The sequence below is a fragment of the Artemia franciscana genome, chromosome 11 (assembly GCF_032884065.1).
Source record: "Artemia franciscana chromosome 11, ASM3288406v1, whole genome shotgun sequence".
In the NCBI taxonomy this organism is placed as follows: Eukaryota; Metazoa; Arthropoda; class Branchiopoda; order Anostraca; family Artemiidae; genus Artemia; species Artemia franciscana.
In genome coordinates, this window is record NC_088873.1 from 26216821 (window position 1) to 26235962 (window position 19142).

A 19142-nucleotide genomic window follows, 5' to 3' on the forward strand; every position below is an offset into this window, starting at 1 on the left:
TTTTTTTCCTTTTTTCTTTTTTTTCTTTTTTAGTTTATTTAGATTTTTAGATTTTTTAGTTTTTTTATTAGTTTTTAGTTTTTTTGTAGTTTTTACCATTTTTTTAGTTTTTTTAGTTTTTTTTTTTACTTATGTCCTGGTCGTCATTTATACTCCCTGTGTCCCGGTCGTCATTTGTGTCTCGGTGCTTTGTTGATTGCTAATTTATATTATATTTATATTTATATTTTTTATATTTATTAATATTTTTTTAGTTTTCTTTTTCTCTTATTTTTCAGTTTTTTCCTTTTTTTTAGTTTTTTCTTTTTTAGTTTTTATTTTTTTTTTTTTTTACCTTTTTTAGTTTTTCTAGTTTTTTAAGTTTTTTAGCTTTTTTAGTTTTTTTATTAGTTTTTAGTTTTTTTTTTAGTTTTTGCCTTTTTTTAGTTTTTTCAGTTTTTTTTAGTTTTTAGTTTTTTAACCTTTTTTTAGTTTTTTTTAGTTTTTTAGCTTTTTTAGTTTTTTTTCTTTTTAGTTTTTTTTTGTAGTTTTTACCTTTTTTAGTTTTTTTTCTTCTTTTTTATTAGTGTGAAATAATTCAGACGTCATATGCGGACAAACACGACGTCACTCGACAGACAGACAGACAGACATAACCCACAAACAACTTATTTTTATATATATTTATTCATATTTTTTTAGTTTTCTTTTTCTCTTTTATTTTTCAGTTTTTTCCTTTTTTTAGTTTTTTTCTTTTTTAGTTTTTAGTTTTTTTTAGTTTTTTACCTTTTTTTATTTTTTTTTAGTTTTTTTAGTTTTTTAGCTTTTTTAGTTTTTTTATTAGTTTTTATTTTTTTTGTAGTTTTTGCCTTTTTTTATTTTTTTCAGTTTTTTTTAGTTATTAGATTTTTACCTTTTTTTAGTTTTTTTTAGTTTTTTAGCTTTTTAGTTTTTTTTTCTTTTTAGTTTTTTTTGTAGTTTTTACCTTTTTTAGTTTTTTTCTTCTTTTGTATTAGTGTGAAATAATTTAGTGTGACGTCACCTGATCCACAGATCCACAGATCCACACACAGACAACTTATTTTTATATATATAGATTTTATATATATATATATATATATATATATATATATATATATATATATATATATATATATATATATATATATATATATATATTAATTCGTGTAATTTTCAAACTGACATGGTTTAATTCAATGCCCAAGTACAACGAAATTAAATAAATATGTTTCTCATGGGGATCTATGCATTTAGAATACACAAATTTAAAATCACCTATTAACATTGACAATCATGCTAAAAATTGTATAAATTTAGAGAAGGAGAAAAAGTCCTCAGAAATAGGTTTTGACTTGACAGAGTTCAAAATCTGACAAGAAGCATGATCATCGATTGGTATTTTGCCTGTTTTTGGATTTAATACTAATAACAATCATAGTTAATTTGTGCCCTCTATACATACAAAAGATGTACACAGAGAAGTATGAAAAGAAAACTAAAAAATATAAAAATTACACTTCTAATGAAAATAAGTAGATCATAGTTTTTTTTTTGCACTTAATTCAAAAAACCACTTACAAAACATAAACATAAAATATATATATTTTTATATATGATATATATATATATATATATATATATATATATATATATATATATACTAGCTGTTGGGGTGGCGCTTCGCGCCACCCCAACACCTAGTTGGTGGGGGCGCTTCGCGACCCCCCCCCAAGCCCCCCCGCGCGCGTAAGTCGTTACGCGCCATATTAGTTACGCGCCATTGTAGTTGTGTCCCTATGTCCCACCTGTGAATATAGATATATATATATATATATATATATATATATATATATATATATATATATATATATATATATATATATGTTTTTAACTACGTAAAACTTGCGAATATACAACATTCTTTGCTGTCCCATTGTCTGTGCATATAAATAGATTTTCAGGTTTACCGACTCTTGAACATGCAACATATAATGGTCCATGGGAAAACAATCCGTATTCAGATCTATACCTCATGATTCTAATGATTGCCCTTGAGCTTTGTTGATGGCGATTGCTAATCGACCATTCCCTGAGTCGCCATCGTCATTTATATATCCCCCTGTGCACCCCGGCGTCCCCTTTGTAGTTTAGTCCCTGTGTCCCGGTCGTCATTTATATTCCCTGTGTCCCGGTCGTCATTTGTGTCCCGGTGTTCCAGTCTGTGATTTCTCTTTGAGTGTCCCGGGCGTCATTTATATTCCTTGTGTCCCGGTCGTCATTTATATCCCCCTGTGCCCCCCGGCGTCCCCATTGTAGTTGTGTCCCTGTGTCCCGGTCGTCATTTATATTCCCTGTGTCCCGGTCGTCATTTGTATCCCGGTGTCCCGGTCTGTATATACATTCGTTTTTTAGTTTTGTTTTTCTCCTTTATTTTTTTCCTTTTTTCTTTTTTTTCTTTTTTAGTTTATTTAGATTTTTAGATTTTTTAGTTTTTTTATTAGTTTTTAGTTTTTTTGTAGTTTTTACCATTTTTTTAGTTTTTTTAGTTTTTTTTTTACTTATGTCCTGGTCGTCATTTATACTCCCTGTGTCCCGGTCGTCATTTGTGTCTCGGTGCTTTGTTGGTGGGGGTGGGGGTGCTTCCTAACCTAGTTGGTGGGGGTGCTTCGCGCCCCCCCCCAAGCCCCCCCGCGCGCGTAAGTCGTTACGCGCCATATTAGTTACGCGCCATTGTAGTTGTGTCCCTATGTCCCACCTGTGAATATAGATAGATAAATATATATATATATATATATATATATATATATATATATATATATATATATATATATATATATATATATATATATATATATATATGTTTTTAACTACGTAAAACTTGCGAATATACAACATTCTTTGCTGTCCCATTGTCTGTGCATATAAATAGATTTTCAGGTTTACCGACTCTTGAACATGCAACATATAATGGTCCATGGGAAAAGAATCCGTATTCAGATCTATACCTCATGATTCTAATGATTGCCCTTGAGCTTTGTTGATGGTGATTGCTAATCGACTATTCCCTGAGTCGCCATCGTCATTTATATATCCCCCTGTGCACCCCGGCGTCCCCTTTGTAGTTATGTCCCTGTGTCCCGGTCGTCATTTATATTCCCTGTGTCCCGGTCGTCATTTGTGTCCCGGTGTTCCAGTCTGTGATTTCTCTTTGAGTGTCCCGGGCGTCATTTATATTCCTTGTGTCCCGGTGTCTCGGTCGTCATTTATATCCCCCTGTGCCCCCCGGCGTCCCCATTGTAGTTGTGTCCCTGTGTCCCGGTCGTCATTTATATTCCCTGTGTCCCGGTCGTCATTTGTATCCCGGTGTCCCGGTCTGTATATACATTCGTTTTTTAGTTTTGTTTTTCTCCTTTATTTTTTTCCTTTTTTCTTTTTTTTCTTTTTTAGTTTATTTAGATTTTTAGATTTTTTAGTTTTTTTATTAGTTTTTAGTTTTTTTGTAGTTTTTACCATTTTTTTAGTTTTTTTAGTTTTTTTTTTTACTTATGTCCTGGTCGTCATTTATACTCCCTGTGTCCCGGTCGTCATTTGTGTCTCGGTGCTTTGTTGATTGCTAATTTATATTATATTTATATTTATATTTTTTATATTTATTAATATTTTTTTAGTTTTCTTTTTCTCTTATTTTTCAGTTTTTTCCTTTTTTTTAGTTTTTTCTTTTTTAGTTTTTATTATTTTTTTTTTTTTTACCTTTTTTTAGTTTTTCTAGTTTTTTTAGTTTTTTAGCTTTTTTAGTTTTTTTATTAGTTTTTAGTTTTTTTTTAGTTTTTGCCTTTTTTTAGTTTTTTCAGTTTTTTTTAGTTTTTAGTTTTTTAACCTTTTTTTAGTTTTTTTTAGTTTTTTAGCTTTTTTAGTTTTTTTTCTTTTTAGTTTTTTTTGTAGTTTTTACCTTTTTTAGTTTTTTTTCTTCTTTTTTATTAGTGTGAAATAATTCAGACGTCATATGCGGACAAACACGACGTCACTCGACAGACAGACAGACAGACATAACCCACAAACAACTTATTTTTATATATATTTATTCATATTTTTTTAGTTTTCTTTTTCTCTTTTATTTTTCATTTTTTTCCTTTTTTTAGTTTTTTTCTTTTTTAGTTTTTAGTTTTTTTTAGTTTTTTACCGTTTTTTAGTTTTTTTTAGTTTTTTTAGTTTTTTAGCTTTTTTAGTTTTTTTATTAGTTTTTATTTTTTTTTGTAGTTTTTGCCTTTTTTTATTTTTTTCAGTTTTTTTTAGTTATTAGATTTTTACCTTTTTTTTAGTTTTTTTTAGTTTTTTAGCTTTTTAGTTTTTTTTTCTTTTTAGTTTTTTTTGTAGTTTTTACCTTTTTTAGTTTTTTTCTTCTTTTGTATTAGTGTGAAATAATTTAGTGTGACGTCACCTGATCCACAGATCCACACACAGACAACTTATTTTTATATATATAGATTATATATATATATATATATATATATATATATATATATATATATATATATATATATATATATATATATATATATATATATATATATATATATATTAATTCGTGTAATTTTCAAACTGACATGGTTTAATTCAATGCCCAAGTACAACGAAATTAAATAAATATGTTTCTCATGGGGATCTATGCATTTAGAATACACAAATTTAAAATCACCTATTAACATTTACAATCATGCTAAAAATTGTATAAATTTAGAGAAGGAGAAAAAGTCCTCAGAAATAGGTTTTGACTTGACAGAGTTCAAAATCTGACAAGAAGCATGATCATCGATTGGTATTTTGCCTGTTTTTGGATTTAATACTAATAACAATCATAGTTAATTTGTGCCCTCTATACATACAAAAGATGTACACAGAGAAGTATGAAAAGAAAACTAAAAAATATAAAAATTACACTTCTAATGAAAATAAGTAGATCATAGTTGTTTTGTTTTTTTTGCACTTAATTCAAAAAACCACTTACAAAACATAAACATAAAATATATATATTTTTATATATGATATATATATATATATATATATATATATATATATATATATATATATATATATATATATATATATACTAGCTGTTGGGGTGGCGCTTCGCGCCACCCCAACACCTAGTTGGTGGGGGCGCTTCGCGCCCCCCCCCCAGCCCCCCCGCGCGCGTAAGTCGTTACGCGCCATATTAGTTACGCGCCATTGTAGTTGTGTCCCTATGTCCCACCTGTGAATATAGATATATATATATATATATATATATATATATATGTTTTTAACTACGTAAAACTTGTGAATATACAACATTCTTTGCTGTCCCATTGTCTGTGCATATAAATAGATTTTCAGGTTTACCGACTCTTGAACATGCAACATATAATGGTCCATGGGAAAACAATCCGTATTCAGATCTATACCTCATGATTCTAATGATTGCCCTTGAGCTTTGTTGATGGCGATTGCTAATCGACCATTCCCTGAGTCGCCATCGTCATTTATATATCCCCCTGTGCACCCCGGCGTCCCCTTTGTAGTTATGTCCCTGTGTCCCGGTCGTCATTTATATTCCCTGTGTCCCGGTCGTCATTTGTGTCCCGGTGTTCCAGTCTGTGATTTCTCTTTGAGTGTCCCGGGCGTCATTTATATTCCTTGTGTCCCGGTCGTCATTTATATCCCCCTGTGCCCCCCGGCGTCCCCATTGTAGTTGTGTCCCTGTGTCCCGGTCGTCATTTATATTCCCTGTGTCCCGGTCGTCATTTGTATCCCGGTGTCCCGGTCTGTATATACATTCGTTTTTTAGTTTTGTTTTTCTCCTTTATTTTTTTCCTTTTTTCTTTTTTTTCTTTTTTAGTTTATTTAGATTTTTAGATTTTTTAGTTTTTTTATTAGTTTTTAGTTTTTTTGTAGTTTTTACCATTTTTTTAGTTTTTTTAGTTTTTTTTTTTACTTATGTCCTGGTCGTCATTTATACTCCCTGTGTCCCGGTCGTCATTTGTGTCTCGGTGCTTTGTTGATTGCTAATTTATATTATATTTATATTTATATTTTTTATATTTATTAATATTTTTTTAGTTTTCTTTTTCTCTTATTTTTCAGTTTTTTCCTTTTTTTTAGTTTTTTCTTTTTTAGTTTTTAGTTTTTTTTTGTTTTTTACCTTTTTTTAGTTTTTTTAGTTTTTTAGCTTTTTTAGTTTTTTTATTAGTTTTTAGTTTTTTTTTTAGTTTTTGCCTTTTTTTAGTTTTTTCAGTTTTTTTAGTTTTTAGTTTTTTACCTTTTTTTAGTTTTTTTTAGTTTTTTAGCTTTTTTAGTTTTTTTTCTTTTTAGTTTTTTTTTGTAGTTTTTAACTTTTTTAGTTTTTTTTCTTCTTTTGTATTAGTGTGAAATAATTCAGACGTCATATGCGGACAAACACGACGTCACTCGACAGACAGACAGACAGACATAACCCACAAACAACTTATTTTTATATATATTTATTCATATTTTTTTAGTTTTCTTTTTCTCTTTTATTTTTCAGTTTTTTCCTTTTTTTTAATTTTTTTCTTTTTTAGTTTTTAGTTTTTTTTAGTTTTTTACCTTTTTTTAGTTTTTTTAATTTTTTTAGTTTTTTAGCTTTTTTAGTTTTTTTATTAATTTTTATTTTTTTTTGTAGTTTTTGCCTTTTTTTATTTTTTTCAGTTTTTTTTAGTTATTAGATTTTTACCTTTTTTTAGTTTTTTTTTAGTTTTTTAGCTTTTTTAGTTTTTTTTTCTTTTTAGTTTTTTTTGTAGTTTTTACCTTTTTTAGTTTTTTTCTTCTTTTGTATTAGTGTGAAATAATTTAGTGTGACGTCACCTGATCCACAGATCCACACACAGACAACTTATTTTTATATATATAGATATATATATATATATATATATATATATATATATATATATATATATATATATATATATATATATATATATATATATATATATATATCATAAACATAACACATAAGTATATATTTTATTAAAGAAATGACGAACAAATTTATTTCTTGTTTCTTTTTTTCAAGAGGTGGTAGTATCAAACCAGTGGTCAAGGAGCAACTTCAACCGGAATTTCTTTTCTAAATTCTTTCTTAATCGATAATAGAAGACATTCTGCAAGATACTGCCACTTCCGAAAATTTTATACCGTAAAACAAAAATATTTACCCAAACACATTGAAACTCTGTTTTCTAAAAATTGTTTGCTGTAAATTGTCCAATTTGCTCCAAATCAGACAAAAATGTCTTAAGACAAAACACCATGCTATGCCCAATATGACTGAAGGCGTCAAAACGCTTTATAGAACCTATCGGTTTATTAGGGAATTAAATAAAAAAAACAAGTTTTTTTAAAATGAAAGTAAGGAGCAACATTAAAACTTAAAACGAACAGAAATTACTCCGTATATGAAAGGGGCTTTTCCTCCTCAACGCCTCGCTCTTTACGCTAAAGTTTGACTCTTTCTCTTAACTCTATTTTTAAACAGTAAGAAACTTTAGCGTAAAGAACGGGGCGTTGAGGAGGAAAAGCCCCTTTCATATACGGAGTAATTTCTGTTCGTTTGAATTTTTAGTGTTGCTCCTTACTTTCATTTAAAAAAAATTGTTTTTTTATTTAATTTCTGGACGTTTTTGAATTAATGCATGTTTTGATCTTGGCTCTCGGCACATAAATAATTAAAACGAAATTCACATATTAATTAATTGCAATTAATCGGAAGATTTTGAGAAAAAAGGAGTGAGGGAGGAGGCCTAGTTGCCCACCAATTTTTTGATTACTTAAAAAAGCAACTACAACTTTTAATTTTTTACAAACGTTTTCATTGGTAAAAAATATACGTAACTTACGAATTAATTTACGTAACGAACTTCTATATTCGTATGTTTTTATTGTGTGTATATCAACCCTCGTCAATACCTCTCTCTGTACCCTAAAGCTTAAATTTTGTCCCAATTCCTTAAGAATGAGCTCTGAATCACAAAGGCCATAGAATAAGTTGAAATTACTAAAAATACTTTAGCGTAAAGAGTGAGGTATAACGAGGATGTAAGCCCCTCATATACGTAATATTTTTTTTTCGTTTTAAGTTTTAATGCTGCTCCTTACTTTCAGTAGAAAAAACTTTTCATATTTATTTTTTCATTGTTTTTTCAAATAATGCTAGAAAATCCTGCACCCCCTTCATTGAAATTCTCTTCCCCCATGAACAGTTTCTCCATGAAAATATCCTCCCACGTAACCCCCCCCCCCCTCAACTCTCCCCCCTAAACAAAAAAATCCCCCTTAAAAAGTCTGTACACTTCCCAGTAACCATTACTATATGTAAACGCAGGTCAAAGTTTGTAACTTGTAGCCCCTCCCACGGGGTGCGGGGGAGCAAGTCGTCCCTAAAGACATGGTTTTTCGACATTAGTGAATAAAATGGCTATCTCAGAATTTTGATCCGGTGACTTTTGGGGGAAAATGAGCGTGGGAGGGGGCCTAGGTGCCCTCCAATTTTTTTGGTCACTCAAAAAGGGCACTAGAACTTTTAATTTCCGTTAGAATGAGCCCTCTCCCGACATTCTAGGACCACTCAGTCGATACGATCACCCCTGGGGAATAAAAAAAAAACAAATAAACACGCATCCGTAATCTGTCTTCTGGCAAAAAATGTGAAACTCTACATTTTTGTAGATAGGAGCTTGAAACTTCTACAATAAGGTTCTCTGATACGCTGAATCTGATGGTGTGATTTTCGTTAAGATTGTATTACTTTTAGGGGGTGTTCTTCCCTATTTTCTAAAATGAGGCAACTTTTCTCAGGCTCGTAACTTTTGATGGGTATAACTGATCTTGATGAAACTTATATATTTAAAATCAGCATTAAAATTCAATTCTTTTGATGTAACTATTGGTATCAAAATTCCATTTTTTAGAGTTTCGGTTACTATTGAGCCGGGTCGCTCCTTACTACAGTTCGTTACCACGAACTGTTTGACAAATATATTTCTTTGTCTCTATTGTCCCTTCGTGAATTATTGTGAAGTCTATAATTAACTTATTGTTAAGTAAATAAAAAAAGGGACATAGATTAAGCAGATACTGGTTTTTCCGTATGAAAGTAGAAAGGGTTGTTTACAATACTCAACGAACATAAATCACCAATGATATATGTGTCACCAGCCCATGGGCACCCATAACCTGAATTTTATAGGGGGGTTTATCTGGTCTAATCGGCACTTTCAATGCTTTTTAATAGAAATCACAAAACAAAAATATCAACGACAGTGCAATAGCACTGCCTAAGTAAAGAGCGAAGTCGGCACAATGTATTATTTCTTTTGCCAGGGCGCTTCTTATAGAAAGAAATGTCATACAAACTTCAAATGGAGCTCATTCGACGGGAAATTGAAAGGGCTAGTGCCCTTTCTAATTGTCAAAAATGATTGGAGGGCAACCAGCGCCAATCCCCCCACCAATTATTTCCTCAAACACATCCAAACAAAATTTTGAAAATTTTCGGGAAAAGATTTGTAAGTTATGCCTCGTGGGAATATAAGGTTTTGATGGAAAGTTTGGTCATTTAAACTTTCATTGGGGCCCTATAGTTGGAAATCGAAAGTTTAAGTGTCCTTTTAAGAGTCAAACTTATCGGAGGGCAGCTATACTCCTCCCATGTCATACTTCACCCAAATACATCTGATAGAAATTTTGAGATAGTCATTTGTTCAAAAATTGTTCAAAAATCACATAACAAGGCCTTTGGGGTTGACACAACCCTCAAGGGTCTGGGGGTAAGGGTTGTAAGTTATACCTGGGGGCAAGTAATACTTTTATAGAAGGGGTGGTCTTGTGAACTTTAAAGGAGGCTCAATTGATTGGAAATATATAGTTCTAATTCCATTTTAAAATGGAGGGAAATAGCCCCCTCCCTGACATCCTCTTTTCCCCAAACACATTCAATCGAAATTATAAGAAAGCAATTTTGTAACCAATAGTCCAAAGAGCATAAAATAATGTCTTCAGTAACCAAATGTAAGGAATATTTAGGCGGACGTCGAACTAAATCAAAACAAACTATTAGCATGTGGACTTTCGAAAAGGTGACAAAGCAATATCCCAAGAGCAACTTACATTATTAAATTATAGCGTAAGAGTAAGTTGTAGGGGATTTGGAAGTAGCCAGAAGGCACCATGTGTATACTTTTAATACTGCCACTACAATTACTGTAACTAATGACGATGAGAGTATTAAGGTGAAACCCCTAGGAAGCGTTAGGGGAAGTTTCAATTAAACAGAAAAACTGTATGCATGCAGGTTTTCAAAAGGGCATATAAGCAATATGATACGCAGAACCACTCTATAATAGCTAGAAATATCATTGAAACATTTAAAGGAGCTAATTTGAAACAAAGTTAAAGGTTCTAGTGTCCTTTTTAAGAGCAAAAAAGAGATTTCAGGACAATCAGCGCGACTAACAAGGCGATTCATTTTCCAAACGCATCCAGTCAAAATTTTTAGACAGCCATTTTGTTCAACATACTAGAACGGTCAAGTAATTATGTCTTTAGAAACTATGTTTATGTCTTATAGGGCATGTCAACCACCACCTCAATTATGCAATTGGCCCATTATGCTATGAAACTAAATGTCACTTTGAAATTAAATGAAAAGGTACTGTGTTTACGACTGTCATTAAAATACTCCATCAATATATCGACAACGACTGAGGGTATTACGTTACTGTTTCCAGGGCTACTACTATTACTACTTCTCCTCTTATAGTTTCAACAAATAAATAGTATGAGTGTATCCAGATTGTTAAAGAGCGTAGATGTAGTCTTTTCGGAATGATATTAAGTTTCATTTTTTAGATCAATTTTAGGCGGTATAAAATTAAATTAAAAAATATTATTTGTGTCAGAATTAAAGTTGTTGAAAAAGTTTCTCCCAACATACAAATAGCAAGCCAACCTGTGCGTTCTTAAAGAAAAAAAAACTGAAAATAATTTTTTTTTTCATGAAAAAGACTTTGTCAATAAAAAACGAACTGAAATTAAATTAAAAAAAAACTTTTTTCCACAAAACGAATTTTTCAAAGAAAGGTGAAGAGCTCCATTAAGCCAAAAAAGGGCAGAAATACAAGTCAAGTAACCTTCCAAGCGTAAAGCTACAACAAAACACTATGAATAAATAAATAAAACTCAAAACGAGCAGAAATTAGAATAAATAGCCGTGTTTACTGAAAATTTGAAAATTGAAATTTGCGCTTTACTGAAAATTAAACAAGTTTTAAATGTTTTCACTTTTTTTTACTTAAATAAATAAGAAAATTTATGACTTTAAGGAATAAGTATCAGTATGTGTACATTAAACTGACAATCCAAGGTCAGCCCTACTAACTTTAATTTTTGCTTGTTTTGAGTTTCACTTGGCTATTTATTCTAATTTCTGCTCGTTTTGAGTTTCATTCGTTTACTGATAGTGATCTGTGGTAGTTTCACGCTTGGAAGATTACTTGACTTTTATTTCTGCCCTTTTTTTGGCTTAATGGAGCTCTTCACTTTTCTTTGAAAAATTTGTTTTGTGGAATAATATTTTTTAGATTAATACACATATAAGGTCTCTCCTTTTATGGGCTCCCATGGTTTGCTGGTGACCGGCTAACCCTTTCTCCCTGCCGTCCGCTGTTATATTTATTGAAGAAAAGCTTCTGATAAACAAAAAACTTATTAGAATACAACTAAATCATACTGCCGGTAATTGGAGGTTTTGATTTTCCAATATGGTTTAGAAATATTTCATAAAAAAATTTAGTTTTAAATTTTACTGATAACGGTAAACTACTAAAATAAATGTATTGATTTGGCAACATTCATTTTTCAGACATCTAAAGGAAAAGTTGAAGCACATTTTAGACGATAATGCAAATAATGGGGTGGGGTGTCAAGTTTATATTTTTATGAAATTTCTGTCTACTCATAAGTTATTAATGAGCAAGGTATTCTTTAAATTCAGTGTCCTGTTGGATAGATGAGTGGTGGCGTAGTTTGCTCCTGGAGGATATGACTCAGTCAATCTTGTGAAACAAGGAATAGAAAGTCAAAAATTTCGATCTTTAGAACGATCAGTAACTATTAAAGAGGTTATAATTAGTCATTCAATGACTCTTAAACCGAATGGTTGGAGTTAAAGGCTCTACCCCTATTACAAACAGTTACTCAGAACTTCTTGCATGACAAAGCCAGGAAAGGCCAACAAAGCACAAAACAACGTCATTCTTGGGGCTATATCTACCTCAGAGGTTGCCACTTCTCTAGGCAGGAGGCCTTGAGGAGCAGATCGAAGATTTTAATCTTAATCTTTATTGTTCGCAGTGTGGTTATGACAAGCTCCATCACAGTATATACGCAAATGAATTTTAACAAAATACAGATAAAGTTGGTAATTTAAAACAGTATTTTTATGAAGTAACACTTTTGTAAAGCTACACTCCTACCTTGGTGATTTTTACTGCTGAATAAATCCAAAACGATTTGACCTGTCACGACTAACAATACAAAGCATACTGACCTTGTAGTAATGTGAAAATACAACGTTCAATTTGAAATAAAATCAAGATTGTCCAGTATTTCGTAACTTTGGGAAATACCTGATTGAAATGAATTATCAGTTTCTGCGAAGAGAAAGGAAAAAAACAAAACAAAGATCATAAAGGAAAGAACGAACTGGAGAGATTTTACAATTAGCATTTGAAGCCTTTGTAAAGTAGCTTAACGATTAGAAACGTTTTAGAACAGTTTGGAAGAGATCAAATTTATTTAAAAGGAATATTCATCCTCTTTCAAATAGTAGGTGTACGTAAATAGAAAAAAAGTGATGGCACAAATTCCAATTCTTCATTCTCAGCCCACTTTTGGGTTTCGATCACTTAACCATGCTTAGCACCCCTAAAAATATACGATTTATGCTAAAACAATATAACAAAAAATTGCATTTATTTAAATAACTGACGCTAATCACGGTCAACTGATACAGAATGAAGCTAAAAAAAAGGGACAAATTACAGTAAAAGAACAGTTCAAGCTCTTAAAAATATTATCATATTTTCCTTTGAGTGTTCTTTGTGACATTCCATGAAAATCTTGTGACAAGGGAACTTATTGCATCTGTATAATTATAATCTATGATTTTTTTTTTTTCTCAGACGCAACCAAAATTATTGTTTTTTTTTTTGTTTTTCATTTACGTTCTCCACATTTTAAAAACAATTTGTCTCTGATATGAGAATTTAAACTATTTGCTGTCTAGCCCATCTTACAATCGCAGAGAATTCCCTTGAGACTATAAATTAGTTAAATAAGGAGAAGATGAGAATTTTAGATATACGCGAAAACAAGGCACAGTAATAAGTCATTGCTAAACTGCGACGGTGCCAAGTCAAAAGACACTAAGTGTTTATTTCCTTAATAATGCTTTGCTTCATCCAAAATTAGCATTTAAGGATTTCTTAGTTTCTTGATCACAAATCTTCGGCTAATATTTCAATTTGCAAGTCTAAGTATTACAGGTCTAAAATGACAAAATGACCAAGCAATATAAAAACTAGTGTTCAAAGATTTCTGACCTTGCTGATCTGAAGTGAGTATTGCCATATACAGGTTCTACAAAACAATTAATTAATTAAGCAAATATTCCAGAAAAAATTTGATTTTTGTCATATTAGTCATCATTACTGCGACCAACATAATTTATATTAAAAATTATAGAAATAAGTTCATTCATGAGCGAATTTAAGCTCTAGGCGAGTAGAAATTAGCCTATGCAAGACACCAAAAATAAAACAACACAAACTATTGTGATTTGAAATTAAACATACAGCGTAAAGTAATTATAACGAATAAAGAAAGGAAATCTGAAACGAATAAGAATTACCACAAATAAACTTGATATAGCCACCTCTGATGCCTAATTAAAGGCTTAAACGTTCTTGTACTTTTCTGAAAACAAAATACATGCTACACACGGTTTCTATTTTTCCAACAGTTCGTGGTAACGAACTGTTGGAAGGAGCGATCCGGCTCAATAGTAAACGACACTTTAAAAAATGGGATTTTGATACTAATAGATACATCGAAAAAATCAGATTTTTATGCTGATTTAAAATATATAAGATTCATCAAATTTAGTCTTACTTATCAAAAGTTACGAGCCTGAGAAAATTTGCCTTATTTTGGAAAATAGGAAGAACCACCCCCTAAAAATCATAGAATCGAAAATCACACAATCGCATTCAGCGTATCAGAGAACTCTACTGTAGAATTTTCAAGCTCCTAACTACAAAAATGTCGAATTTCGTATTTTTTGCCAGAAGCCCGATCACGGGTGCGTGTTTATTTTTTTATTTTTTATTTTTTTCTTTTCCCCAGGGGTGATTGTATCAACCCAGTGGCCCTAGAATGTTGCAACAGGGCTCATTCTAACGGAAATTAGAAGTTCTAGTGCCCTTTTTAAGTGACCAAAATTATTGGAGGGCACCTAGACCCCTCCCACGCTCATTTTTTCCCAAATTCAACGGATCAAAATTATGAGATAGCCATTTTTTCAGCATAGCCGATAAAACTAATAAATATGTCTTTGGGGACGACTTACTCCCTCACAGTCCCCAGGGGAGGGGCTACAAGTTACAAACTTTGACCAGTGTTTACATATAGTAATGGTTATTGGGAAGTGTACAGACGTTTTCGGGGGAATTTTTTTTTCTTGGATAGGGAGGGGGTTGAGGGATGGGGTTACATGGGAGGATCTTTCCATGGAGGAATTTGTCATGGGAGGAGAGAATTTCCATGAAGGGGGTTCAGGATTTTCTAATCCTGCGCTAATATTTCATTAAGCTCTAACCCTGCTAATATTTAAATAATATTATTTAAAACAAAAAACAATGAAAAGAAAAATATGAAAAAGTTTTTTCAACTGAAAGTAAGGAGCAGTATTAGAACAAAACGAGCGGAAATTATTACGCATATGAGGGGTTCATCTCCTCCTAAATACCTGCTCTTTACGCTAAAGTGTTTTTAGTAATTTCAAATATTTCTTCTACGGCCTTTGTGATTCAGGGGTCATTGTTAAAGAATTGAGACAAAATTTAAGCTTTAGTGTAAAGAGCAAGGTATTAAAGAGGGGACGAGCCCCCTCATGTATGTAATAAAAATACACGAATATAGAAGTTCGTTACAAAAGTTAATTAAGAATTTACGTCTATTTTTTATTAACAAAAACGCTCGTAAGAAATTAAAAGTTCTAGTTGCCTTTTTAAGTAACCAAAAGATTGAAGGGCAACTAAACCCCCTCCCCCACTTCTTTTTTCTTAAAATTGTCCGATCAAAACTAAGAAACAGCCATTTAGCCAAAAAAGAAAATATGCAAATTTCGTTATAAGTATTCATGTGCGGAGAGCCAAAATCAAAACATGCATTAATTCAAAAACGTTCAGAAATTAAATAAAAAAACAACTTTTTTTAACTGAAAGTAAGAACGACATTAAAATTTAAGACGAACAGAAACTAATGCGTATACAAAAGAAGCTGTTCCCTCCTCAACGCCCCGCTCTCTACGCTAAAGTTTTTCACTGTTTAAAAAAATAGTCTTAAGAGAAAGAGTCAAACTTTAGCGCAAAGAGCGGGGCTTTGATGAAGGAACAGTCCCTTTCATATATGGAGTAATTTCTGTTCGTTTTAAGTTTTAATGTCGCTCCTTACTTTCAGTTAAAAAAAATTATTTTTTATTTAATTCAATTAAAGAATAAAGACGCAATATTGCTCAAATATTACTGGCAATAAACTTGCAAAAAGCAATTTAGCTTTATTAGTCTTACATGCTATAAATTCTTATAAATGGCTTGTCCCTGTTGAATCCATTCATTTACAAATCAAAATATTAGTTGGCTATTTTCAGGTTTAAAGTTAACCTGTTTACTTGGTTTCCAGAAGAGTTCATTCAACAAGTCTTTTTGAGGCGAGTGGGTTTGAGAGTCGGTAGGACCATACTTATTTGCAGAAAATCAATTACATACGAAACATTTGTGTAGATTAATTTACTTTTACGTTTCTAGAAGACCTTATTTTATCACCCTTTTTAATTTTTAATTCATCCCTTCAAAATTGGAAGCTTGTTAAATATAAATCCCCAGTTCAGCAGTGCGTTTACTTTTCAGTAAAAAACAAACAACACTCCAGCCTTTTGGGAATGAAAAAAGTTTTTTCTACTGAAAGTTAGGAGCAGCATTAAAACTTAAAATGAACAGAAATTATTACGTATATGAGGGGGCTGCCTCCTCCTCAACACCTCGCTCTTTACGCTTTCTAGTACTTTTGAAAAAACATTCTTATAGTTCCAATTAAACGACACTTGTGTTTCATGAGTTTTTCTTAAAGAATTGGGATGAAATTCAAATTTTAGCGTAAAGAGTGAGGTTTTGAGGACGAGGCAACTCCCTTCATATACGTAATAATTTATGTTCGTTTCAAGTTTTAATGATGCTCCTTACTTTCAGTTGAAAAAAACTTTTTTTATTTAATTTCTTATCGCTTTATAAATAATCCCAGGAAATATGGACCCACCTCCACGGAGAAATACCCTTCCCATGGATATATCCTCTAGAAAATTCAATCTCAGTGACAACTTACCCAGAAGAATTTCCCCTAACAACTCCACTTGTAAAACTGACACGGAAAAGAGAAAGCAAGACACATAAAAAGAATTTTGTATAAGAATTCTGGCAAATTCCCCCTGTGTATAATTTCCTCTGAAAAGTTCACCCCCTGGAAACTTCCTTCCCATTGGAAAGTTCCCCTTGAAAAAAAAACAGAAGAAAATTCTTCTTCCCACCCTAAAATGTATGTATGCTTCCAAATAATAAATACTACGCGTAAACAATGGAATTTTTATAACTTAAAGACCTTTCCCCTGAGGCTCGGGGGGGGGGGGGGTCACGTTATATCCAAAGGCATAGGTATAGGGTCTTTCAACTATGATGAACAAAATGCCTGTCTTAAAATTATAATCGGATGATTACGGGGAAAAAAGAGGTGGGAGAGGGGGCCTAGTTGCCCTCCAATCTTTTTGGTCACTCAAAAAGGGCGTTAGAACTTTTAATTTCTGTTCGAATAAATCCCTCCGCGATATTCTAGGACCAGTGGGTCTATACGATCACCCCTGGGGAAAAAAAAATAATAAACATGCATCCGTGATCTTCCTTCCGGTAAAAAATACAAAATTCCATGTTTTTGCGAATAGAAGCTTGACTTCTCTACAATAGGGTTCTCTGTTAAGATGAATCTGATGGTGCAAATTTCCTCAGGCGAACCTTTTGATGGATAAGACTAAACTTAATGAAACTTATTCATCTCAAAGCAGAATAAAAATCCCATTCGTTTGATCTACCTATTGGCATCAAAATATCAGGTCCGGTAGTTTTTTTGTCAACATGGTTTACAATCTCTTCGTCGTTTGAAAATGGAACACATCACTCATACCATTTTGGATTATTATTTTCAATATAAATAGTACTGGAGCCATTATTTTCAGGTATTGGACGCCTATACTTTAATTTGAATCACTATTCTCATGAAATTTGTTTGTTTTTTTTTGGGTAAATAACAATAGTTTGTTTTTACTTTATCTGCCGATTCCATTTTATTCTTCAATGCTGTCTTGCGTTCAAATAGAATCAAAGTTCGGCTTTTTATTAATATGAAGTAAAAAAAAACAACAAGTTTTTGTAACGGAAAGTAAGAAGCGACATTAAAACTTAAAACGAACAAAAATTACTCCGCATATGAAAGGGGCTTTTCCTCCTTAACGCCTCGCTCTTTAAGCTTAAGTTTGACCCTTTCTCTTAACTCTACTTTTTAAAACAGTAAGAAACTTTTGCGTAAAGAGCGGGGCGTTGAGGAGGAAAAGCACCTTTCATATAAGGAGTAATTTCTGTTCGTTTTAATTTTTGATCACTTAAAAAAGCCAAAAGTTTTACTCGGCTTGACGTTTTTCTAATAACTGTTACAAAACAAGCTTTTTGTAGGAAGCTCAAAGGGATTTACTGAGCCACCTTTTTACACACCAAAATCAAATATGGCTTTAGTAATTCAAAAGCTAGCTCAGTAAAAATAAGTTAAATGACAGGGAACGAATGGAAAAATCATTTCTCCAAACTGTTTACTCGGCTATACGTTTTTCTAATAATCGCTGAAAAACAAGATTTTTGAATGAAGCTCAAAGGAATTCACTGAGCCACCTTTTTACACACCAAAGTCAAATATGGCTTTAGTAATTCAAAAGGTAGCTCAGTAAAAATAAGTTAAATGACAGGGAGAGATTGGTCATATCATTTCTCCAAACTGTTTACTCGGCGAAACGGTTTTCAGTAATTGTTGCAGAACAACGTTTCGCAAAAGATGAATCAGATTCTTTTTAAAGTTAAAAACATATGAAGTGGACATTCATCAAAATTCAGTCAGACACAGTCTGAGAGAGACGAACCAGTCTCTTTATAGAGTTAGAGACACAAGAAGTAGGAATTTATAAAGATTCAGTCACACAGAGACACTACTACCAGCTCATAAGTGGTATAATAGAGTTTGAAATACGGTAGGTGAATTAGGTTTTTACCAAAGTCCTAGAGATATGAATCGGGTAATTTTTAGAGTTAGAGACATGTGGAGTGGGAACAAAACTGAGGGCAACAGAACAGATTTTTTACTTTGACCCGGATACCTGCAGACAGCCTACAGTCGCACGTTTGTTTCAAATAACTTCGTTCAAGTTCAGTTCATTTTGGTTCATATAGCTTGATGCTTCATCAGTTGTCACCAGTGTTGCAATCAGCTGTGTTCCCATTTCATATGTCTCTAACTCTAAGAAAAATCCGGTTCCTCTCTCTCTCGGACCTCTGTAAAAACCTAAAATCACCTATTTCAGACTCTAGTATACCACTTGTGAATTTGTAGAAGTCTATTTGTCTGACTGAACCTTCCCATTTCATATGCCTCTAACTCTAAAAAGAATCCGGTTCATCTCTCTCAGACTTTGGTAAAATCTAGTTAATCTATTTTAGACTCTA

The 19142-nt window shown here is 31.9% G+C and overlaps 1 protein-coding gene across 11 annotated transcripts in view; it reads right to left on the reverse strand.

Moving 5' to 3' along the window:
• The window catches only part of LOC136033020 (uncharacterized), a 408980-nt gene that overhangs the window by 356929 nt on the left and 32909 nt on the right, over positions 1–19142 (reverse strand). For 2 of the 11 annotated variants that reach the window (XM_065713567.1, XM_065713562.1), the window contains exon 1: positions 12525–14392. The exons of the other annotated variants lie outside the window; for them this stretch is intronic. The gene's annotated coding sequence lies outside the window, so the exon portion shown is untranslated. Of the gene's footprint in view, positions 1–12524; positions 14393–19142 lie in introns of those variants that run through there. 11 annotated transcript variants of the gene reach the window in all.